At 29.1% G+C, this 27513-nt stretch overlaps 1 long non-coding RNA gene across 1 annotated transcript in view; it reads left to right on the top strand.

The window, feature by feature from the left end:
* Window positions 1–4044: 4044 nt before the first annotated feature.
* The window catches only part of LOC107439678 (uncharacterized), a 28463-nt gene continuing 4994 nt past the window's right edge, over window positions 4045–27513 (top strand). The window contains exon 1 of the long non-coding RNA XR_015429173.1: window positions 4045–4421. This is a non-coding gene — a long non-coding RNA (uncharacterized LOC107439678). The remainder of the gene's footprint in view (window positions 4422–27513) is intronic.

Here is a 27513-nt window from a genome sequence, read left to right as displayed (position 1 = left end):
TATTGCAATAAAAGTTATCCAGGGTGATATATATATATATATATTTTGTTGCTTTATATCAAGAAACTATTTGTTTTTCATTCTGAGTATAACGACTGTAGAAGTGTATGATTCAACTTTTCAACACAGCACGTTTGCATTGTCTTACAAGTGTTTTGTAGAGGCCGTTTTCTTGAAATAATTATGTCAATTTTCCAACTAAACTAAACTTTTATCTACCATACTTCAAATTGTTATTCAACAGCTATGAATTGCGCTGACTATAGGGAAGTGGATGACACCTTTTGGCACCCTCAATTAATAATATTTTGAGACTCGACCAGCTCAAAAATAAGATGTAATATAAGCAAAAATTACACTGGGGAAAATATCTGTCACATTTATACTATTTTACCTAAATCGGGTGTGTGGATTTCAACTTTAAAATTAGTTCTGTTCGGACAGCTACATAGTTTGTTTTCAATTATATTTTTATTTTTGGTCTGAATCTACAAGTTTATAAAAAAAACTTTTTTTTTTTTATGTATATACATGTCTCCTTATTTGACAATAATACTTAATAAAGAAAACAAATAATCTTAACGTATTATATCATAAACTAAAATGCAATATTGCTTTTTTCCTACCACTCCCTACGTAGCATGGGAGTGGGGACACTTAGTATTTACAGAAATTAAAAAGAAAATCCTAGTTAGGAATGTTATTATTCAATCGCATATATTTATATAAAGTATTTTTTTCATTCATTTTGTAAATAATTAAAAAAGGGGAATCATTTTTATTCTAAAGAAAAGGGAGAAGAATGAAAGATATGATATTTAAACATTATTCAAAGTCAGCGGCCATGACAACTATTCTTTTTTAGGCTAATTTGTTTGTTCAAAATTACCTTATGATCAAGCCCAAGGCTATGTTGGACAACCCTTTGCTTATTCAAATTGTTGAAGCCACCTCGGTAAAACTTTTTATCCTTTGGAAGGATATCTGCGATTTAACATTTTTCTGGAGCGTGATTTTTGTGACACAAAACATGTATTTTTTTCTCCTTAGATATTTATGGTAAGTTTGAGAAACCCCATAAAATTTAATTCCAGTTAGTATTGGGTGTACAAATTAGTTCATTCCGTTTTTAAAAGATTGGTTCTGCTGTTACGAATGTTATATAGTGACAGCTGTTTTTGGTGGTTTCAGAGAGGTTTAACATCTGTCAATAATATTCAGTTTATATCGCTTTGAGTTTCATATAAAAACCTTGTTTTTTACTTTGTTGAATATGTCAAATTTTGTGGTAGCGAAGCACGATTTGCGGGAGGTCTTATGTTTCTGCTTTAATTGGAAGAAAATTGCAGCTGAAGTGCATCAAATGCTTGTAGAAGTTTATGGTATTAATGCTTCAACTGATAAATCATGTAGGGAATGGTTTCGATGTCTCAAGAATGGTGAATAGTTTTGTATACTATGAGCTGCTACAAGCTGGTAATTCCATTACGGGCGATCGATATAAGCTACAATTGAGTCATGCATTACGAGAAAAACAGCCGGAATACGAGCAAAGACAAGAAAAAGTTATTCTTCTGCCTAATAACAGTCAGCCTGATGTGGCAAAAATTTTTTGGAAACGCTCAAGTGGGATATTTCAACGCACCCGCTGTATTCGTTGGACATTGCTCCTTCTGACTACTGGTTGTTCCGTCGGATGCAGCACGATTTGGCAGGTCACCAGTTTACTTCTTTAGCAGAAATCGAAATTGGCTCCTAACTTGGATCGCCTCAAAAGAGGAAACATTTTCTTGAGATGGAATTCGAAAATTGCTTGTGAGACGGGAAAAAGTAGTAGCCAGCAATGAATAATACTTTGATTATTCTGTTCATTCATTTTGGTCTGAAAGAAATGCATTTTTGATCACAAAAATAATGGACCGAACTAATTTGTAGTCCTAATAATTTGATCAATTTCAAGTGAGTGTGTGGTATCTACGGATAAGAAAAAATTGAGTTCACATATTCAACGAAAAACAATTTAATATGATGGTTATTTTTTTAAAAAATATTGCTCTAAATCTTGACATCAATAGGGCAGTCCGTAAATGATGTGACACTTTATTTAATATTTTTCCTCCCCGCTCTCTTTCTCTCCGATTATCATACTTATACTTCCCTTTAACCACTACGCTCTTCCACCAATGCCATGCTACGTCCTACATGAGCATATACTAGCAGTTACAAAATAAAGCATGTGTTAGGCGTCAGAATTAAAATTTCATTTAAACTCTATTTTAGCATAACAGTAATGATAGTTAGATGTTTTAATTAAATAAAACTGATTCTATGAAAAGTGGTTAAGGTACCTTCCACAACTCTTTTAAAAATTTTTTCGATTTTTGCATACTTTCTTTTATTTTTAATTAATTAAATTTGGTTGAATAATAGGCAAAATTGTAAAAGAATAAATGAAATTTACTTTTATTATTTAAAAAAAGAGAATAATTTATTATTTTGCATGCGTGTTGCAAATCCTACTGAATTGACTAAGCACTTCTAGGTTCAAAACTTTTCCAGTGTCCACAGAAAGAACAGCTGCACATCTGCTATGTTCCATCAACTGTTACACAGCATTCATTTTTATGAGTGGAATTTAATTTTGAAGATTGTGCTGGTGTATATGCAGCCTCTGACAGTTTGATCTATTGCACCCTGTATGAAGTTTTGGTCATTAATGGAACATCAAGTCACTCAAAATCCTTTACCAATAATTCTCATTCCAAATACAACAAGAAAATTGAGAGTGTTCCCATTGTCAATTTTTGAAGCGGAAGTGAATCCCTTCACAAAAGAACAGTCCCTGCATTTCAGAGAGAAGTTTGATCGGAGGCCATACCTGGCGTCTTCAATCAACAAGTCCTTGCTTCAAACAAGATGGGCAAGAAAGTAGCATGAATATTGACATCAAGACTTGAATATCAAAAATTCTATTACCAGAAAGGGTTTTAAAATCACAATTTAAGGAAATATCAGTCAACACTTTTTCAATTTCAGATGAACTGGCATTTTGTGTAGGATCAATAGCATACCCTTTACTGTCACCTATAACAGGAGCAGTAAGCTGATTTCCAGTAAACTTTCGCTTTTTCTCACGAAACTTTCGTCCATTTCCCGTTGAAATGAAACAATTTATTAAATAATAACAATAAAACAAAAATTTAATTAAAAACAAAACTTATGTAACAAATATTGAGTAATAAAAGCGAATTAGAATGACAAGCGTCAATTTGAAAAGGATGTAAACAAGCGTAAATTCAACAGCGTTGCCAGGTTTAGATACATGCATTTTTCGTCAACTTGTTCATGAAGTATTACTTGAGGCTGTAAAGTAGCATTCTAAAAAACTGCGAAATCAGAATAAATAGTTCGAAAAAAAAGATGGTAAACTTTTAGTTTCGGTTTCGAAACGCTACTTGCAGACGAAAGCTGTCTGATTAGCTGCTGCTAAAACAGCTGTAACTTCCTTTCCAGTGATCAGAAATTAAAAAACTAAATATTTTCTTGAAGCAAAGGAAATAATAAAAAATGTAGAACATAAAACTCAATTTGTCATATTTTGATGAAAATCGCAATTTTCGGGTAGTCGGATACATTAATCATCTGATTTTAAATATTTCAATGTTGACCAAAATATGTATATCACACTTCTTTGTACCCGAAGTGTGACATCATTTAAAAACAGTTCCAATGATGCAATAGACAGGATACGTAGCTTTTTCAAAACGTGCTTAAAGGTTCTTATTTTTTATTTATATTTCTTAAAAGCGCCTAAAGGTGCTCTTTTTATATTCGGGGTTTGTAAAAAGTGCTTAATTTTCTATCTTTTAAAAAGATATATTTTTTCTTTGGAGTGTCGATTGTTATTCTAAATAACAAAAAAATGCATGATTTTCACAATTTTCTCTGCAATATTTATGAGAAACTAGTTTATTTTATCATGATTATGTAAAGATTTTGAAAATGTTTTTGAATTTTATTGAAGCATCTACCTTTGAATAGTAAATAAAGTAAGACATAAATAATATATTCCTTTAATGAATAAAATCTTAATGCAGAACCATACGAACATTTGATAACTTGAAAGTTATGCATGGTGTCCTGTGACTAATTGTAATTTAAAAACTAAAAGCATAAAAATTGTGGTGACAATTAGAATTTGCTCGTTTCTCTATTGAAATTATTTCTGGCTCACCGGGTATATTTGTAATCATCTCCTGAGAAGAAAAGAAAAATCATTATAAATGCATGTTTCAATTTCTACTCGGCAAAAAATTGGTAGTGTCGCCATCTAGTTGAAACAGAAGCTATTTTTGCTGAATATATTGCGCACAGAATTTACAGTGCAAGAAGCGAGGATAAGAAAGCAATTAAAATAAATGGTATAATTATTATTAATATTATAGCACAGCGGCGTAGCGAGGGGGGAGCAAGGGGGGGCCAAATGGTCAGCAAAACAAAAAAAAATTGTTGGATAATTTTTATTATAATTTATTTCTGCAAAATATATTTTAAATTTAGTGCCAGTGAAATATAACAAATGTTAATTCGTAAATAAAAAGGAACACTAATCAAACTAATAATATATTCATAATAGAAATGACACGTCTTTTCTAATGGCTGGGCTGACTCAACCTGTGTCTGTTAGCCCTTCCTTATGGCATCTACGCTGTGTGGTTACATATATTATCTCCAAATATTTGCAGTGTACAAAGTGTTTGTATGTTTGTACAGTGTATAATACAGATTTCAATGGAATAGAACTCTTTATCGAAGAATGTGACTGTAAAATGTTACTCCGTAGTAGAAAAGAAATTGAACTTAAAACTCCATTAGAATTTCTTACTTTTATAATCCCGTATGGAGAAGTTGTTTTTCCAAACCTAAGAGTGGCACTTCAAATACTCCTGACTATCTCAGTATCAATTGCTAGCTGCGAATGGTCATTCAGAAAATTAATTTTGACATATCTACGATCAACGGTGGGACAAGATCGCCTAAGTGACCTAGCATTTTTAAGTGTGGAAAGAGAAAAATTTGAATGATCAACTTTGATGATATTATTGATAAATTTGCTTCATCAAAAGCGAAAATCTATACATAGTAATTAGTTTTATTAATGTATTATAATCATATTATTAAATATATGTATCTCCTTAGAGATAATAAATATTTACTTTTTTATTATTTTAAAACTGCGTGTTTTTAAAATATTTCTTTATAAATATGTAAAATAAATAATAGGTATCTTATGAACTAATTCTAGATGATCATATACATTTCAAAATCTAGTCTTGTTTTCTCAACTACATTTTTTGTCTCAAAATTAATGCCTAACTTGAGCCTATGACTTTATTTATTTATTACTTTGCGAGTATATTTTACTTATAATATTAGATGGTTTTCGAATGGGGGGGGGGGGGGCGCTAAAAAGGTATTGTGCCCCGGGCGCGAGTTAAGCTCGCTACGGCACTGTTATAGCATTAATTCATTCTTAATGCATTGTTTTAAGTCCTAAAAATTGCAATTTTAAAATTATTCAGGTTTTAAGATAACGCAACATAGAATTAAATCTCTTATTACGTAAATCCGGGAGACGTGAGCAAGCTTATATTAATTGAAATAAATCTAACAATCATTTGGAGCATTTTTTTCCAAGCCGCGTTGTGGAACCAACACAGTCCGCTCGCAGCCCTTTTCAATCCTTTTTTTTTTTAACTGAAATACTTTTTTCAAGACTTAAATTCACGAGCATTTATTTCACGAATTAGTCGGCGTTTATTTTTTTTTCTTTTTCTAAAAAAAAAAAAAATATTTAAAATTTTGATAATTTTAAATAATAAAGGAAAAGAAAGAAGAAATTTTCGTGGCGATGTTGAGTATTAACTGTAGCAATTCACAATTGAAGAACTACGTTAAGAATATGTTAAGCAATTTTTTTAGTTAGCTCAAAAAATCAATTATAGAATGGGTAGAAACATCAAGAAGTTTGAAAATTGTACTAAAGAAGGCAAAGACCCACCCCGAGCTGTCGAATCAATGATGATGATGACTATGAAGCTTGCAGTTTTTTTTTTCTCCAGAAATTCCAATGAATTTAAGTTGTTATTTAACATTTTCTATTATTAAGCATTTAACGTGTATTGAAAAGAAAATATTGCAAGTTTTTTAACATTTTAGTACTTCTCGCGCAGAAAATAAGTCAATTATTAGCTTCATAAGCACTATATTTACTGCAATGAACTTGAGGAGGAACTCAATTATAAATAGACTGACAAATGATTCTGTAAACTCAGCTTGATTCTGAAATTTAAAGAACTTTTCAAAGTGCCGTTATATTTTATGCATTTAATATCTTAATTGTAACACTCATAAGAGTTTTTTAAGTTTTAGATTATTATCCCGATTTTTTTCTGCTTCCAAAGACTCGAACTTACAGTAACGAAAATGTTCACAGTAAACAATTCCGGATATTGCCACTTTAGGGTGCATCATCCATAAAATCCATTTTTATCGTAAAATATACCGTAATTTTTACAGAAATATTTATTTAATTTGACTGATTCAGTGATTTTACTATAATTATTACTGTAAAAATCACAGTATATCAGATTTTCTGTTCCGGTGAAAATGGATTTCACGGTAAAAAATACCGGCACCTTGTGTGCAGGTATATTTTATCGAAAATTTTTACAGTGTACTTACGCTCATCAAATTAATAAAATTGTTTAAGCATAAACAAATTTAACCTTTTTATTTTTACCACATGTGAACTCTTGTTGCTGTGAAGCATACATATATTTTTAAAATTTCTTGAAATTCGAAAGGTCTAAAAATAAAAATAAGTAAGCCATATTACTGACATAAAAAAATGTCAAAACACTTTCTATATAATTTATTTTCACACCATATCTTTTTCCTTACTTATTTGTTGACTTAATATGAACAGATCATCTATGAATTATAAAATTATCGTATTAAGGGCTATCAAATAAAATCGTTGATAGAATTTCTGGTCACGTATTACTAGCAAAAATATCAATTATTTTCCCCAATCTAGTTACACCTGTTCCATTGTTCTAGAATTTCACCCCAAAAGATATTGAACTGATAAAAGCATCTTTGTTACGCTTATTATTTATTAGGCTTGGGAGCAAATTGGTTGCAACCATTGCATTTTTTAATTCACTTTCATTAGAATGAGTTACCTTTCAATTAAGTTACGTTTCAATCGGTACAGTTTGTACTAATTTATGAATAGCATAGTTAATAAGAGCAAACTGTGCCTAAAATATAGGTTGATACAGTATATTCTTATTAGCTTAATTTTATTACCTCATTATTAAAAAAAATTAATTATTTTTTCGTGTCTAAAACATTTGAATATGAAACGATTTTCCGATAAAAAGCACGCTGTAAAAAATTACGGTAAAAAGTATCGACACTCAGGGTACCGGTACTTTTTACCGTAAAATTTATTTTTACCGGATCGAGCTACCGGGACATGTTATGGAACAAAGAAAAACCCTCAAGCACCGTAGTTTTTACAGTAAAATTACTCGAATTAAATAAATATTACTGTAAAAGTTACGGTATAATATTTTACGGTAAAATGGATTTTTCAGAGGATGCACCCAAAGTACCGGTACTTACACCGTTATTGAAAAATTGTTTTAGGTATTAATCTATATTACAGCTATATAATTTATAAGCTATATCATTTATAAACCACGGCTATAGTTTAGGGGAGAGTGGGGTCAATTGTAACAGGGTACGATTGTAACAGAGCAAAAATTTCGAGTGTCGGGTTTTAGATTTGGTTCTTAGGTGGCGCACAAGGTGTATTTAATAAATCTACATGTACACCCCTGCTGGCAACCATTTCCAGGTACTTTTGAAAGAGTTACATCACAAAAGATATTTTCACGCTACATAAGTAATTTTTTTGGTATTAGAATATTATATTGTAACAAAGTAATTTTGTTTAAATAAATAAAAATTATTAACCGAATATGTAAGTGGACACCTTAATTAACATTTCAGAAAAAAAAGATTAGTTTAGTTAATTAACTAGCATTGTTTTTAACAAATGAAGCTGAAATGGCGTCTTGGGGACAATTGTAACAATAAGTAAAGGGACGCTTGTAACAGCTGAAAATAAATAATCTTATGCTTACAAACAATTACTTAACTCTTTAAGAACCACCAATAGTTTCCTATATCATTTATATTATGTTGCATGTGCATTATTTTATTTGTCACCTTTCACAGCATAAATTAAAATTTTTAACCCCTTAAAGTTAAAAGTTTAACCCTTTAGGTCTCTGCTCATTATTATTTTTACTCCTAAAATATCACTACTATTTTGATCAATAAAAAATATATCACAACTATGATAATATGTATAATTAACTATGTTTTAGTTGAATTTATGAACTGTTACAATTGACCCGGTAAGTGGGGACAATTGTAACAAGTGCACGACTGTCGAAAATTGTTAATTACTAATATAATAACATTTAAAATAAGGTATTTATTTTTTTTTCTAGTAGAGAATAGTCTACTTTACTCGTCTGTCAATTAATATTGATAATATATTGAATTTTTTGTTAGTTAAAAATAGTTAAGTAAAAAATGTTACAATTGACCCCACTCTCCCCTACAGATATCTGAAACGCTATTTTGCTATGTAAAAAATTTCGAATCAAATTACGGTATTAAATGGCGGTCCCATCATCCCTAAAATATACTGTAAATTTTAGTGATATTCATCCAGTAATTTTATGATAATTATTTCTAGTAAAATTACGGTATAACAGATTTTTTGTTGGATGGAAATGAATTTTACGGTAAAAAGTACCTGCAACTTGAGTGCCGGTACTTTTTGCCGTAACTTGATTCGAAATTTTTTAATGTATAGGCTTACTCTATGTTGTGTAATTTTTTAAATTATAAAAACAGTTTTCTCTGTTTTCTTAGTTTAAAAAATTATTAGGAAATTATTTAATTCCATAGTTAATAATACTAATTTCACCCACTTAACTACTCTAATACATCTTGTACAGTAGGGGAGAGTGGGGTCAGTTGTAACATTTTTTACTTAACTATTTTTAACTAACAAAAAATCCAATATATTATTAGTATTAATTGACAGACGAGTAAAGCAGACTATCCTCTTCTAGAACAAAAATAAATACCTGATTTTAAATATTATTATATTAGTTATTAACAATTTTGGACAGTCGTGCACTTGTTACAATTGTCCCCACTTACGGGGTCAATTGTAACAGTTCATAAATTCAACTAAAATATAGTTAATTATAGATATTATCATAGTTGTGAAATATTTTTTTATTGATCAAAAGAAGTAGTGATATTTTAGGAGTAAAAATAATAATGAGCAGAGACCTAAAGGATTAAACTTTTAACTTTAAGGGGTTAAAAATTTTAATTTATGCTGTGAAAGGTGACAAATAAAATAATGCACATGCAACATAATATAAATGATATAGGAAACTATTGGTGGTTCTTAAAGAGTTAAGTAATGGTTTGTAAACATAAGATTATTTATTTTCAGCTGTTACAATCGTCCCTTTACTTATTGTTACAATTGTCCCCAAGACGCCATTTCAGCTTCATTTGTTAAAAACAATGCTAGTTAATTAGCAAAACTAATGTTTTTTTAATTGAAATGTTAATTAAGGTGTCCACTTACATATTCGGTTACTAATTTTTATTTGTTTAAACAAAATTACTTTGTTACAATATAATATTCTAGTACCAAAAAAAGTACTTGCGTGGCGTAAAAATATCTTTTGTGATGTAACTCGTTCAAAAGTACATAAAAAAGGTCGCCATCAGGGGTGTACATGTAGATTTATTTAATACACCTTGTGCGCCACCTAGGAACCAAATCTAGATCCCGACACTCGAAATTTTTGCTCTGTTACAATCGTACCCTGTTACAATTGACCCCACTCTCCCCTACAGTTACGTGTTTACACAGTTTAAAATAGTATAATGTGTTTACAATACTTCTTGTTTATCCGTGACAATATATATATATATATATATATATATATATATATATATATATATATATATATATATATATATATATATATTTCTCTTACACGGCACCAAAAAAAAGCCTCATTACAACTTCCCGAATGGCAACGTTAGAAAATTGACCAATGATTGCTGCTAAAAATGTCACATGGCAAATGTCACATGAGATGGCTCAACATATAGCGCTTTTAAAAACGGAAAAAATAACCAGAGTGAGCATTATCAGGTTGTTCAATTCAGATTCATGCCCTAAAAACATGATAATATTTAATTTAAACTCAATTAGGAATTAATTAATTAATTGAAGTGAGAATGCTTTAAAAGGCCGCTGTTGAATTGATATTTTTCTACTGGGAGTTACTTAAACGTCTAAGTGTTTGTATTGAATGCATTGAATTTTTTTATATTTCGAGTTTATTTATGCATTGAATTTTCACGCTTTAAAATGCAGAATATTAGTGAAGCTGCTAGGGCCTTAAAACGTAATGAAAGAAAACGTGTTCGAAGAGCCCAAGAAAGTGTTGAGGAATGTTATGGAAGACATAGATTGCAGAGATCAAGTGCAATATTAAGTATTGGCAGTAGTCAAGGAGAAGTGCCAAAATCAAAACTCCCCGATTAGAAATGCAGCATGGCGACCTCCACATGGTATTTCTCGGGTAATGCTAACAGCCATGCATTTTAATTTATTGTATGTAAGACATCCTTATTTTGTTCTAAAATGTTAAGTACTTTATCACAAAAGTTAATTAAAATAGAAATTGATTTCAATAATGCTGATCACCAAAAAATATTTCATTTGGCGATAAAACAAATTTTTGTGTTCTTGAAAATGAAAGACTTTTTGAGGGTTATTATCTCACAAGGAAAAGTTAGGGTTTAAAGTTTATATTTTTAAATAATAAATTTTTTTTTCTAAAACTTGCAGAATTTCTAGCATTAACTAATTTTTATACACATTTAGTTGAATTTAGCTGAGTAACTGCAATATTTGATAATTTATTTCGCTAATATGTTTCTCATTTAGCTAACGTTTTGATTTTTTCACCATGTACAATCTAAATAGCTAATCTACTTTTTTAAAAGCCAATAAGAACATTGATAGAATTTTTCTACATAAGTACAATGCTATGTCTTTGATGATAAAGTACTATGTCTTTGATGATAATATACTATGTCTTTGTGCTAGAACATTGTGTTCATTGGCGAGCGAGCGCAGCGAGCCATGGTTCACGGCGTGAACCGCATAGGATTGCGTAACAATTCTCGGGGGTTGGCGAGCGTTAGCGAGCAGGGGACGGAGCCTCCTAGTATATATATATAAATTGCTGTCTTTTGAAAGGTTCCCCATTAACAATTTGACTATCGTAAAAAAATATCCTTTTTTTTCCGTCAGTGAATCAAAAGTAGCCCTAATCTACGGTATTTATTTGGGTTGTAAAAAATACCAAAAACGCCTGGACGTTAAAGTTTTCTTTCAACAAATCAAATCGTCACGAACGCGCCTTTAAGAATGCGTATTTTATTACATCAAGTATTCATATCAAGTGTACGGTAAAGAATTCGAAAGTAGTAATAAAATGAAATATTGCTTTCATTAACACTTGCGTCAGCTTATTTTATTATTATTATTTTTTTTTAACGCTAAATAAGTACTGGAAATAATAATAAACGACAACATCTCGCTGACGAATGTGTTCTGTTCTAGTTGCTATTTTTCACCTATTTATATTGTAACCACGATGGTGAGAAAAGAAAAATTTATACTTGGTTCCATTATGATTATAGGACCATTTAAAAAGCCTAACAGGAGAAAAATCGATCGCCAAAGGCGATTTTTCTCAAATGACAGCTACTTAGCAATCTTGTAATTCCTTGTCTGAAATACAAATCGGTGCTGTCTTGGCTTTCTTGTGATAAATGTAGTCAAAATCTGAAAAACACATAGGAACTAATTTGATTTATTCAGCACTATTAGAAACTTAGTTTAAAAGTTTGAGTTTGAAAAGATATAATGTATAAGCTACCATTTAAGTCTATACTTCATGCAGATGGGTAAAGATTCAGAATAAATGTGAAATGTCAATGTAGAGGTACTTTGAACTGTGAGTAATTGCATAATTAATTTTCCACTATTACGATTGACTGTTTTGTGAATGGAATTTTTAAATGTTGATATCCATTTAAACACCTGCGTTTTCTTACGATATCATTCATTACTAAATTTGTTAAAAAAAAAATCATATATTCTTGCTTATGCGAAACGGTCAACTCTTATTAAATAATTATTAAATTTCTGATTTAGTTATTAATTATTCACATCAAACGTCAATTAATTACTTAAACCTTCATAAATTCCTGATATAGAGTAATTACAACTCGTTCAGTTTTAGGACAGTGGTCATTCATTTACGATTTAGATTGCTTTTTCCTCGATATTAAAAAAATAAGAAAACTTTTAAGAAGTTTCTAAACTTTCATAAATTTCTGATATAGAAGAATTACAACTCGTTCAGTTTTATGACAGTGGTTATTCATTTACGATTTAGATGGCTTCTTCCTCTATATTAAAAAAAAATAAAAAAACTTTTACAAATCTCATAAGCCTTCATAAATTCCTGATATAGAGTAATTACAACTCGTTCACTTTTAGGACAGTGGCTATTCATTTACGATTTAAATGGCTTTTTCCTCTATATTAAAAAAATTTTAAAAATTCTCTAAACCTTCATAAATTTCTGATATAGAGCAATTACAACTCGTTCAATTTTAGGACAGTGGTTATTCATTTACGATTTAGATCACTTTTTCCGCTATATTAAAAAAAATAAAAAAACTTTTACAAATCTCATAAGCCTTCATAAATTTCTGATATAGAGCAATTACAACTCGTTCACTTTTAGGACAGTGGCTATTCATTTACGATTTAAATGGCTTTTTCCTCTATATTAAAAAAATTTTAAAAATTCTCTAGACCTTCATAAATTTCTGATATAGAGCAATTACAACTCGTTCAATTTTAGGACAGTGGTTATTCATTTACGATTTAGATCACTTTCTCCGCTATATTAAAAAAAATAAAAAAACTTTTACAAATCTCATAAGCCTTCATAAATTTCTGATATAGAGCAATTACAACTCGATCAATTTTCCTTTTTTAACACAAGAAGTATGGGGTGAAAAAAAAATTTTAAATTATGCACATCTTTAGAAATATGTTTTTAAGGAATATTCTGATAGGAAAATGTTATTAATGAACATGAATTTCAAAGTTATTTTACTTATTTATTTAATTTTTCCCCGCCGCGTTAACAAAAACTTAAAACAGCAGAATTATCAAGCTTTTGCAGCCACATTCTTTTATACCAGAAGATGCGCAATGCGTTTCTATTTGTTTCAATTTCAAATTTGCCCTAGAGACATATTTAATAGATTTTTTAAAAAAGTTTTTCGTTTGTTTCAGTACAAAAAAAAACTTATCATTGTAAAATTATGATTTATGCCCGAAAAACACTTTATCATTTTCACTTGCAAAAGTAAAAATAATTTCTGTAGAACATGACTGTTTGACGCATAATTTTTATTAAACATATTTTATATACTTTTTATATTATTTTGTGTTAAATTAGGTCAAAATAAGAGAAAAATATTGTATTTAGCATTTTAATAATTTAAAGTACATCATACAATACATGAAACACTGTACCGGTGTCTTCTTTTTTTGCGTTAAAGGTAAAATCTTCCTAACAATAATTTTTCTTAAACTTGCACTTATTTGCAGTCTTTTAAGATCTATCATTATTTAATTTACAACATCAATTATTGATAATTTTTTGAATATAAACGAAAAAACATTTTTTTGGGATTTTATATTTTAGTACAAATATAATTTCGATAATTAAACAGATTTTTTAGTAACTCTTGAACTGTTTTTCATAATTAAAAACTATATATTAAAAAGATATCGGTGACCATCACCGTAAAACGGTTAACAAATTAGCGGTTAATTACGATTATTTTCTTTTTTACGTTTCTCAGCCTTGTTCAAATTTTAAATAACAACAAAAATTTTTTTTTTATGAAATCATGTCTTGTCTTGTCTCACGTCTTGTCTTCAAAAGTCACACATTAAATCAAAATATATATTAATGAATAACGAATGTATATTAATGAATATATATAATATATATTAATGAATAATGAATATATATTAATGAATTAATTTGTGCTCATTTTTTTTAATACGATTTTTTAACCCCGGAACAGGTAATATATTTTGGTATCATTCCAAAATTTTATCATTGCACCGACCAGAGTGCTGACGTGAAATATCCTCAGTGTTAGATGGATCATGGGTTAGAGTCCCCTTGCTGTCAGGCTAACCGTGGGAGGTTGTCGTGGTCTTCCTCTCCATGTAACGCAAATGCGGGTTAGCTCCATTTAAAAGTCGCCCAATACTCGATCCAGGAGTTCCCTTGTCTTCCGGATTGGCTTCAAGATTACAAGGCTGTGGAGTTGAACATTAGTAGTCGTAAACCCATAAAATTGGGTCGGCTGTTCAACGACGGTTATAAAATATAAAAATATTTCGTCATTTATTTTTATTTTTTTTAAAGTTTTCATTCAAATAAATGGACCAAAACTTCATATTTATCACGTATTTACTTTTTCTAGTATTTCTCCCTGCGTATTTTCTTTTATAAGTAAATAAAAGTTCATTACCCAAAAGGCAAAGGCTTACATTCTATTCCCCCCCCCCCTTTTTTTTTTTTCTTTTCTATTCAAGCTTTATATTTTTTCATGAAGAGAACTAAGTTGTTTTGTGATAACCTAATACCCAGAAAGTAATTCTTCAGCATTCTTTTGTTGAAAGCAAACAATTCTTTATGAAAAGAACTTAAACATTGTGAAATAATCAACGAATAATTATTTATTCATTAGCTATCGTTTATTATTATTATTTATCGTTTATTAGCTATCGTTTATTATTATTTATCGTTCATTAGCTATCGTTTATTATTATTTATCGTTTATTAGCTATCGTTTATTATTATTTATCGTTTATTAGCTATCGTTTATTATTATTTATCGTTTATTAGCTATCGTTTATTATTATTTATCGTTTATTAGCTATCGTTTATTATTATTTATCGTTTATTAGCTATCGTTTATAATTATTTATTAGCTATCGTTTTAATCCTCGCCTTAACTCGATAAATTTTGACGTTCTCTTTTATGCCTAACTCTACTCAAAACACATATAAATTCTCACGGTTTTGCAAGATCATTATTTAAATACATTCACTTTAATGTATTCATACGTGTTAACAGCTCTTGAAAAATAACTCGTCCCTATAAAACAAATAAAAGCCCCCAGCAATCTAAGAAGTTTTCACATTAATGATTTATTAATTCAATCCTTACGAAACTCACATAAGACCCGAAGAAGCAAATCCCACGGTTCTAACTCATTTAATTCACTTACAACTCTTTCGCTACCGTTTAGGGCATATTTTACGAACGCCAACTGACATCGACTCGTGTCTGTAGAATGTAAATACGAACCATTTCCAATTCAAATGTATGCCATATTAACGCGGTTTTGTGGCTTTACAATCATTTTTTTCGCCTTGGTGGACGGAACCCTGTTATTATGGTGTATTTTTCCGAATCCGGTCGGTGTGATAACGACGTGTAATTGTGGGGAAAAGTTAGGGATCTTTACCCAGACGTGTCAATATTTACACTTTCCAGACTATACTTAGAAAGCCATCTGTCAATAGTTGATCAGAGTTTTGAGAACAATTTATGGTCCTATTTGACATTTATGGTACTTGCGGCAGATTCGAGGGTTGCTTTGCGAGCCACTAGTCCTGGGATGGGTGTTGGCGGCAAGTTTCACACTTTATATTTTTAATTAGCGATTGGCATCGTATTTGTATGAATTTAGTGCAATTATTCTTGAAGAAACATTAATGAATGAAAATATATGAATTTAATTGATTGTATGCAATTAAAAATAGCTTTTTCTGTTTGAAATTCACATAAAAGTTGTTTGAAATCTATTAAGTCTAGACAATCCGTCATTTAACAAGCTAATTCTTTATAAATCAACAAAAAAAAAATTTCACTCGTGACTTATTAACTACTAATTCGACATTGCGACTCAAAATTAACTTCAAAATCAGCATCGTGGACCAAAAATATAATTGAATTTATTTTAAGTTTTCCGAATCTTGGATGTTGCTTGGAAGGGCAGTATTTCAGCTAATGTTTTATCTATAGTCGATAGATATGAAATGTACATATTTAATTTAAAATTAAATATAAAAAAATTTCAAAAATTTAAATTAGATAAATTAGTGGATACCTTTGAGCCCACAAGTATGCCAAACATATAAATTTAATTTTTTGTAAGCAACTGAAAATAACATTTATATGTCAGAAATTCATATCAAATTTGTTTGAAATTGATTGACTCTAGGTTATCCGTCATTTAAAAAGTTGATCCTTTATAATCCAAAAATTATCTCTCGCACGAATACTAAATCAACAACGCGACCCTACTTCTGAGTCAGATTCCAAATTCCAAAAATATAATTAAATCTATTTTAAGTTCTCCGAATCTACGATGTTGTATTTGTTTTGCAAAGTCTGTATGTCAGCTGATGATTTCGCTGTAGTCAATAGACAGTAATTAAAAACTGAATATCAAAAAATTGCCATCTCTCATAACCGAAGAAACAAATCCCACTCTAAGTCACTTAAAACTCTTACGCGACCGTTTTGATTAGAGCATGTATTACGAACGCCAACTTGACAATTAGCAAAATTTCTCCCGATACTTGATCCAGGAATTCCCTTGTCTTCTGGATTGGGTTCAAAGTTGCAAGGCCACAGAGTTGAAAATTGATAGTCGTAAACTTAAAATTTGGTTGGCTGTTGAATGACAGATAAAAAAAAACCGTTAACCTTTGTATCACAAAACTCTAATTGCATATTACTATCCATAAACAACTAAGATGCGGTTTATTGAATTAGAACTTTTAAATTTATACAATAAAATGAGAAATTAAATTGAAAAAAGGAATAACTTATAAGTTTTCTATGTCTTTTGCCTAATTTTTCGTCAAAAACATGACATTAATAAGTAGGTATTCATTTCCCTCCTCGTAGTGTTGATCACCTGTCAAGACACGGCCTTGTGAATGAAAATTTTATCTGGTACACCAAAGGAAAACAGGGTGCTTAGCATTTTTTAAAAAAAGCCCTTAAGGATGCTTTTTTTTAATTCGGGGTTTGTAAACAGTACTCAATTTTCTATCTTCTAAAAAGAGATTTTTTTTTTCTTTGCCGTGTCGACTGTCGTTCTAAATTACAAAAAATGCATGATTTTCATAAATTTCTCCACAATATTTATCAGAAGATAGTTATTTTATCATGATTATTTTAAGTTTTTGAAAAAGTTTTTGAATTTTATTGATTTTAGTTTTATAAATTAAGAACTTTAAACTACAGAAAAGATAGTTTTTATTACTGCACTGATCCTAATTAGGATTTTTTTTTAAAATTAAGATTCTTTTTTTTTTTTTTTTTTGGCACAGATCCTAATAAAAGTTTTTTTTTTTTGGAAAGTGTTTAGAAATATTTTAGAGTGCTTGTAAAATACTTAAAAGGTGCTTATATTTCGTTGAAAAATCTGACTATGCACCCTGGAAAAGTTTTGCAAACAATTTAACAAGCCATCCGTAAAGCTATCTTTTTATTTTATTTTATAATTGGCCTGGAACAGCCGACCTAATTCTTAATTTACGTCTTTTAATTCCATAATCGTGTAATTTTGGACCGAACCCAGAAAACAAGGGACTCCTTGATCAAGCATTGTGACTAACTAGCCTTCGTGGAGAACTTTTTGATGAAACTAACCAGCATTTGCGTTACATGGTGAGAAAAAGAAGCCTCCAGCGGTTAGCCCGACGGCAAGGGGACTCTAACTCATGATCCGTCTATCACTGAGTATAATTATAAGTCAACACTGTGATTTGTGAATTGGTACCAGCCAGCCACAGCTGGGATTCGAACCTGGGTCACCTCATCGGACAGCGAATCCTTTATCTCTTGAGCCATCTTGGCTCTCTTAAGCTATATTGACTATAGGCCAAGGCATATGCTTTGGGCTCACCCTTTTTAAAAGAAAATATTTCCATTGGTGATGCAAATTTCAGCCAGTATTCTTTCAAGAAAAAAAAATCAAACCCTTTAGAATTTTTTAAAACAAATCAGATTTAAATAAATCTTTTAAATCAATATTTAGAAAACAATTATAACGAAAGGAAAAAACGATTTTAACTATAACTTTTAAAATCTTAAAAAAAATTAATGCTTTTATGATTTTATATAATGCAAACCAGAGAAAAGAAAGAAATACATCAGTAAGTTTCTGAAAAAGTCTTATAAAAATAACTAACCAGGAAAAATTAGTACGCTAATTAGTTGATACAATTAATAAATTTACAAATATATAAATTTAGAATTATTTTTATTGTTTTCTTTTAAGGAAACAAGGAGTTAAAATATTGTTTAATACTTAATGATTTTATAAGATTAACTAGAATAACCTCATCAATTGATAATTCTCCTGAAGTCCAGATAAATTTGATTTCTCCTATCGAATTCGCCTTGAAAGTATATTTTCAAGATCTAAGCTTAAGTTAAAGCAATTGAAACTAAGCAAATATGCTTAGTTTGGAGTTATTTTTGCAGTCTACTTATAAAAAGATAAATTTTAATACTTATGTGAAATTTACCTTGAAAGTATACTGTAAAAAATTCCGGATCAAATTCCAGAATTTTATTACAATACTTTTTACCGCAAAATCCATTTTCACTGAAATATGTTACGGAACCGGAATATACGGTTATATCTGTAATTCTTACAGTAACAATTACCATAAAATCATTGAATCACTCTAGTGAGATAAATGATACTGTAAAAATTTCGGTATAATATTTTACGGAAAAAAAGGATTTTACGAATGATGCGCCCAAAGTGCTGGTTCTTTAGGCCGTTATTTTAATCAGAATTTTTTACAGTGTATACGGTCAAGATTTAATATTGTTAGTCAATGCAATTTCATTCTATAACCGTCTTTAAACATCAGGCCCAATTTTTTTGAGTTTACGACTACTAATTTTCAATTCTGTAGTAATTTTGGACCCAAACCAGAAGACAATCAAACTCCTCTGGCTCAACTACTGGAAGAAAATCGTAGGTCTTTTTGATGGAACTAACCCACATTTGTGTTACATGGAGAGGAAAACCACGAAAACCTCTCACGGGTAACCTGACGAATGAGAAAATGATCTGTCTCTCTCATGATCTGTCTACCATTGAGAAAGTTTTACGTTTACACTGTGGTCGATCCAAGCCGGGTGAGGAATTCGTATTGACCAGCCATCGTTGGGATTCGAACCCGGTCCACTTCAATGGCAGGCGAGCGCTTGATCTCCGGAGTTAATACAATTGCAGTTAATACAAATATGCTTAATTTGGAATCATTTTTATCAGCTTCATTTAAAAATTTTAATGTTTTTTTGGAATTCAACCTTGATAGTATACTGTCAAGACATAAACTTATTAGTTAAATGCAATTAAAAATACAACTAGGCTTAATTTGGAATTATTTTATATGCTTTTTAAAATTTTTTTTCAACGCTTCCGTAGAATTCGCCTTGAAAGTATACTGGTAAGACATAGACTTATTAGTTAATGTAATTAGAATAAATGCAACCGGACCCAATTTGCAATGATTTTACTTAATTATTTTTAAAAAGGTTAATTTTAATGCTTCCTTAGAATTCGACTTGAAAGTCTACTGTCAAGACATAAACTTATTAGCTAATACGACTAAAATTAATACAATTATGCCTAATTTTGAATTATTTTACTGGCTTCTTTTAAAAAGATAAACTTAAATGATTTTAAGGAATTCGCGCCATGAAAATAAACTGTTATGACATTACTAGTTAATACAATCAATAAAATTCTGTTCATTTGAAATTACTTTTGTTGGCTTGTAGTAGCCAATGTGGTAACCCAGCTTATGCCTACCACAGGTGCACCTGGAGGATAAAGTAGTGCGGTGAGAAAAGTAGGACCTTCACATTCTAAATAGGTATTTGTATCCTTAAAAATAATTGCTCCTCACGATAATCACGTTTAATCCACACCTCCTTTTCTTCTCATTGGAAATGCGTGCCATCCCTCGCGTGCGGAGATTCATCCAACACCCAAATTAATCCGAAAAGTAAATGGTATTGACCTATATCGAACATTTATCGTTCTTTACACCAACCATAATTATGATACCACTGGTTACGTCACCTCTTTGGTCTTAGATTTTGTGTTACTATTCTTTGCTACTTGCAGTGCGCATTTGTGTAAGATTCTTAATTTGCTATTTAAGTTATCACCAGAATTATACCCATAATACGAAATCACATTTCTAAATAAATTAAATATTAATTTAAAAAAATTTAGATTGATATGTTAAATATGCCCGAAGACATTAATTTTTAAGTGGACCGCCATTATTTGGAATTAGGTTTAGAAAATTATAGATTTTTGTCTGTAATAGACAAGTGTTTTAAGGTCGTAAAGTCGTTAAGGTTTGCCTGTAATAGACAATGATTAGGTCGCTGGAATTACTACAACTGATTTGTAGTTCGTGTTATTAAGCGTTAAACAAACACGATAACATCTGCTAACAATGTCATAAATTATAAAAGTCTCACCTTACGTAAAGATTTATAGCTTTAACTATGCAAAAAGAATAATAGTTTACTATGCTCAAACAATAATAGTTTCATTTTACATAAAAATAATTTAACCATGCATAACGGCATGATAATCGTATTAGCATGTGATAATTCTATCTATGCTCGATAAATTCACATTCTGCGAAGATGGACAATATTATTATGCATTTATAATATTAAAATTTAGTCTATCTGTGTATCTCTTTTACAACTCCAGAACCGTTTGCTCTATCATCCAGAAATTAGGATCGCTGCGGCTGCAAGTGGCAAAATTAGCGCTCTGTCATAAAATTCTTTCGAAGTTTTTAATACTTTCGTTAGTATGAAGCCCTGAATACTTAGATACTAACAGGATGCTTAGCTCTGGATACTAAGTATCCAGGACTTTACGTTAGTAAAGATGTAGGAAAAATGGAATTTTTTTCATTGGATTAGAACTCTTAACTAACTCCCTGGCATTACAATCCATGTTGGACTATGGCCTCACTAACAATTTTTTTCCTAAGTCGCCTGTCTCTAGTTCTTTGTTTCCAGTTTCGGGCCTTTAGAATGTTAAAGTCTTTCTCCACCTCTTCTAATCATTTCTTGGCAGGCCTCTTTTCCTTTGGCCCTAGCACTACCCCTTGAATATGCAAATGGAATTTTTTGTTTCATTAGCTTAGAGCTCGCCATTGATAAAAATGAGATTGCAGACGATTTTCGTTCTTTCAAGTATAAAGATTAAATCCGGGGACATTTGAAAGCTTATAGCTTCTACTAGAAAGGGAATTTTTTTGTTCAGTCTTTAATATTTAATTATTTTTTATTCATTATGTCAGATAACCTCAATGATCAGCATGAACATGTTAGCATTGGTGAATTACGCCACCAAAATTAGCATTTCCAATCTTACTTAAAATCACGTGTTTATTTTGCGGTTTTAGTTATTCCTTTAAAACGTTAATCTATAATTTAAATTCAACAGTAATTGAATTTAAAAAATAATAAGTTATGTATTTAAAAGCAAAATTAACGAAGAAATAATATTAATTCGTATTGGAGAAACGTAAAAAAAAAACGCCGTATTCCTATTAACTCCAAAGATGCTTGATTAAATTCCTTATTGGGGGAATAATTAAATTAAAAAATAGATATGTTTCAAAAAACAAAATTTTTATTCTTTACGGGGAACCGTGAAAAAAAGCCTTGACACCAATGAAGCTTAATTAATTTTGGTAATAATTAATAGTTGAAATTCAAAATAAGTCATGTTAAAGCAATATCATTGGCAAAATTGTACTATACCATTTAAGAGAAGTGTAAAAAATCGCCACATTATTATTAACGCCAATGATGCTCAATTTTTGAAATAAGCACTAATTAGTAAGTGGTGCACTTTTAATAGATACGAAATGCACAATAGATTTATAAAATGTACAATAGATAAATAAAATATATTTATTTAAATATTGTTTGGTAATTTGGGCAAGGAGTATATTTACATTAAAAATCTTTTTTCTGACTCTGTGAGCATTAGAGAATGGAATTTTTTTTTAACAAACACGTTTCCAGAAACAAAATCTTTTTCGATATAATATTGAGAGGCCTTTGGAGTCATTTAACAAATATAAGTGGATGTAATTGTTTCGACCATTCATGACTGCATGACTCTATTGTGATTCATATATTTCATTTTTAGACATCGCAAGTAAAATGCTTACAAGACTTTTATGAAACTGGTCTAACTTTAGTGTGACAAATCGCAAAAAATATCCTTTATAACTTTAGAAAAGCAGGTCGTGAAATGGTTCTCAAGCGACTTTTTAGGGATCAAAGTTGCAACAAAGTTTCTCAGTGGCTTGAGTCCCAGTTAAGTATTTATGTGACTAAAGTAACAATAATTAGTCATGGAGACTTTTATGTGCTATCACAAGACAGAATGACATCTAAGTCACATTATGACCCCCTTCGGTCGATTCAAAACTGTCACACCCGTGACTGTGACCACTTTTGACGTTTATATGACATCCATGTGACAATCTGGGAAACTTTATTAAAAACTTCGTTCGTTTCAAAAAATGCAACGATGTTAATAAAAGTTGCCCTGTTTCAAGTGCTCAAAAATAGACTTCCATTTTCAATATTTGCCAGGCAGAGATGAAAGAAAACAAAAATGGCTGGAAACATAAAACTTAAAGTTGCCAACGAAAAAAGGAGAAATAATAGTGAAAAAGCAAACTATAAAAACCGCGGTAGCCTAAGGTGAAACAGAAAAATAAATAAAGATGAAAAACAAAACTAAAAAAAACGAGTTGTCGTTGAGAGAGACAAATTGGGGCAAAATAGATGCCCACACTTTATGGAGAAATTTAAAAAAACTCACGTGATTTACAAGGGAGTTATTTACAAAGTTATTACATAACAGGGCATCATTGAGCTGATGTGACAAGGGTGGGAAAAAATTTGGCATTGATGAACTTGAATTATTTTAAATTTTGGCACTGTCGAACTTGAATTATGAAGCAAAGAATTTATGAATTTAATTATTACATTATTGATTCTTACGACTGTTTTCATTACTTTTTTTTTTAATTATTCTTTATTACTATTTTTATTTATTTATTAATTTTTTTTCAATTTCATCAAATAACATTTGTTTCTTTAAAGGTGAAAAAAAGCAAATAAATAAGAAAAGAATAAAAAAAAAAACACATGCTGGGATTTGATTCATTTGAAAAATATATATATATATATATATTTTTTTATTTAAAAAAAGGAGAGATTTTTGTGATTAGTAGAAAGACTGGACTGATTCGTGACTGATTTTCAATGCATGTCTTGGTTCAAGCATGACAAATCCCTTTTAAGCAATGTTAAAAGCATGTTTATTTGTTTCAATTTTTTATTGGGATAAATTTTGTGAATTTAAATTGTTTTAATGAAATTTACGATGAGAGTATCAGAATTAAAATAAAATTTTTATTATTTTTCAAATATCTTTGTTAAATTACTCTTCATTTTAAAATTACGACGAGCGTATATTAATCCATTATGTAATAAATGAATGAGATCTTCGAAGAAGAAAAAAATTAGAACATCGATATGATTGTTAAAAAACTATGTTTCAGTTTGAAATTAAATAAGAAAATATCGTGAAGATGGCAGCACTATATAAGTAATTATCCTTCTCAAGTTCCTCCTTAACAGTCATCACGCTTAGTGTCAGGAATTCGTTAACTTAAAATCCAATTTTTATTGGACAGCAATTTATAAGTGAAGAGCCGAACTCAGCAAGAACAAAACACAACAATTACTTTATTTTCTGCTCGAACAGCTGTTTTTACATAAAATCATTTTAATTCCAAAACTAGGCACACTATCGCCATCTATTGATTATTTTTACAATTAAAGGGTGGGGTTCTTGACACTTAGTGTCTCGCTCGGAAGGTATCAGTTGCGATCAAATTTTTTTCCTCATCATTCAAATTATAATTTTATATTAAAACTAAAATTATCATTAAATTAGATGCAGAAAATTTGCTTCATTTATTGTTTTTTAGTCTTTTTTTTCTTCTAGACTTTCAGTCTGTCAAATGTAAATTCTGCAATAGCCATTTTTAAAATGGAATTTTTAAGCATTGCAATCATGCATTTCATCTGGTAGAAAGAATATTTGTTAGTTGATATTATTTACAAATTTAAAGTGTAATCAAGATGATGGAATAAAATAATAGTTATTAATAGCATTATTTTATTTCATCAAAACCTCTAAAAACTTTAACTTTGTCTTTGTGCCATCTGGATTTACTTTGGATTTAGTCTTTTCAAAATTACGAATCGTTGTTCCGCTATTTGTTAAAATAAAAATTTTGATATTTAATTTAAACTGCTTTCAGATTAACACAATTAGAAATAAGAATTAATTGTGTTAAGAATTAATCGCTTTCATTTCTATTTTTCTAATACATTTGTTCATCAAAACATTCTAATGCAGCAAATTATTGTAAATTTCTTCTTTCTTCTAGCCTTTTTTCTATTAAGTAAACCAAAATCCAGATTTAATTTTATGCCAGAACATAATGTCAATTTTATCAGGACAGACTATTATATCTTAAAGAAAATTAAAAATTTAAAAAAAAAAAATTTAGCCTTTAAATAAATTCAAAACGAGATGTTGCGGTAATAATTCAAATTGTTTCAGATTCAAATTGTTAATAAGCCTCAAATAATTGTTTGCTTTTATAACTGATTTTTTTTCTCTTTTTCTTTAGCACAAGTCATTAAGTGCACAAATTTTAATCTTGTACCTCTTCCTTCTATGTTGAATAAATAAACTATTAAATCACGATATTATTTTAAAACATCTAATTAACAATGCATTAACACAAACACTAACCTTTTTCTGTTTTTATTTATTTTTTTTTTTTATTTTTTTTTTAATATAAACCTTTAAGGCTTTTTAAATATTATTCAGTTTTAAATTATGTTAATAATGTTTGATTCAAAATTATACCGGATTCAGATTATTTATGAAAAACCTTACGAATCAAAATAATTTTATCCTTTCTTTCTTAAACCGAAACATTTAAGACTCAACTTTTTAAGTATTTTTCAGATTTAAATATTATTAATTAGGTAAGATATTAAATTCTCTGACACAATTTTTAGGGACATGTTGTACGTCATAGTTTGTCTTGTAAACCAACGCATTAAAGTATTAGTCATGAAGTGTAAACATTAGAAGTTAATGTTGTAAATATTACTCAAACTTAAATTATATTAATTAGGTTAGATTAGATAAGGTCTTCACAAACACAATACTTTTTTGAAAAATATATTGTGTATTGAAATAATTTTACACATTTTAAAAAAATAGTTATAAAGTGTAAACATTATGAGTTAACACTAAACATTAACACGTTAAGTATTTTTCATATTCAAATTATATTTACTAGGTTTGATGGAAATTTCTCTCAGATACAATTTTTTTTTTAAACTTATTATCTATCAGTATAATTTTATCCGTTCTTTTATTTAAACTGAAACATTTTAGTACTAATAATTAAGTCTAAACACTGAGAGTTAACATAGAGTTAAAATTTTAAGTATTATTCAGATTTAAATTATATTAATTAGGTTAAATAGAAATTTTTCTCGGATCCAAATTTTTCTTTAAACATATTATCTATCAGTATAATTTTATCCGTTTTTTTTTTAAACCGAAACATGTTAGTACTAATGATTAAATGTAAACATTGAGAGTTAACATTTTAAACATTATTCAGATTTAAATTATATTAACTAGGTTAGGTAAAAATTTCTATCAGATACATTTTTTTAGAAACATATTATCTATCAGTATAATTTTATTCGTTCTTTTTTTAAACCGAAACAATTTAGTACTAATGATTAAGTGCAAACATTTAGTTGTCTTTTTAAATCGAAGCATCTTAGTACCAATGATTAAGTGTAAACATTGAGAGTTAACATTTTATAAATATTATTCAGATTTAAACTATATTAACTAGGTTTGATAGAAATTTCTCTCAGATACAACTTTTTTTTGAAACATATTAACTATCAGTATAATTTTATCCATTCTTTTGTTTAAACCGAAACATTTTAGTACTAATAATTAAGTCTAAACACTGAGAGTTAACATAGAGTTAAAATTTTAAGTATTATTCAGATTTAAATTATATTAATTAGGTTAAATAGAAATTTTTCTCGGATCCAAATTTTTCTTTAAACATATTATCTATCAGTATAATTTTATCCGTTTTTTTTTAAAACCGAAACATGTTAGTACTAATGATTAAATGTAAACATTGAGAGTTAACATTTTAAACATTATTCAGATTTAAATTATATTAACTAGGTTAGATAAAAATTTCTATCAGATACATTTTTTTAGAAACATATTATCTATCAGTATAATTTTATTCGTTCTTTTTTTAAACCGAAACAATTTAGTACTAATGATTAAGTGCAAACATTTAGTTGTTTTTTTAAATCGAAGCATCTTAGTACCAATGATTAAGTGTAAACATTGAGAGTTAACATTTTATAAATATTATTCAGATTTAAACTATATTAACTAGGTTTGATAGAAATTTCTCTCAGATACAACTTTTTTTTTAAACATATTAACTATCAGTATAATTTTATCCATTCTTTTGTTTAAACCGAAACATTTTAGTACTAATAATTAAGTCTAAACACTGAGAGTTAACATAGAGTTAAAATTTTAAGTATTATTCAGATTTAAATTATATTAATTAGGTTAAATAGAAATTTTTCTCGGATCCAAATTTTTCTTTAAACATATTATCTATCAGTATAATTTTATCCGTTTTTTTTTTAAACCGAAACATGTTAGTACTAATGATTAAATGTAAACATTGTGAGTTAACATTTTAAACATTATTCAGATTTAAATTATATTAACTAGGTTGGATAAAAATTTCTATCAGATACATTTTTTTAGAAACATATTATCTATCAGTATAATTTTATTCGTTCTTTTTTTAAACCGAAACAATTTAGTACTAATGATTAAGTGCAAACATTTAGTTGTTTTTTTAAATCGAAGCATCTTAGTACCAATGA

The sequence above is a fragment of the Parasteatoda tepidariorum genome, chromosome 9 (assembly GCF_982258835.1).
Source record: "Parasteatoda tepidariorum strain Cologne lab strain chromosome 9, Ptep-v5.0, whole genome shotgun sequence".
NCBI classification, from domain to species: domain Eukaryota; kingdom Metazoa; phylum Arthropoda; class Arachnida; order Araneae; family Theridiidae; genus Parasteatoda; species Parasteatoda tepidariorum.
Note: the sequence above shows the minus strand (reverse complement) of the source record. Positions and strands in the feature narration are given on the sequence as shown.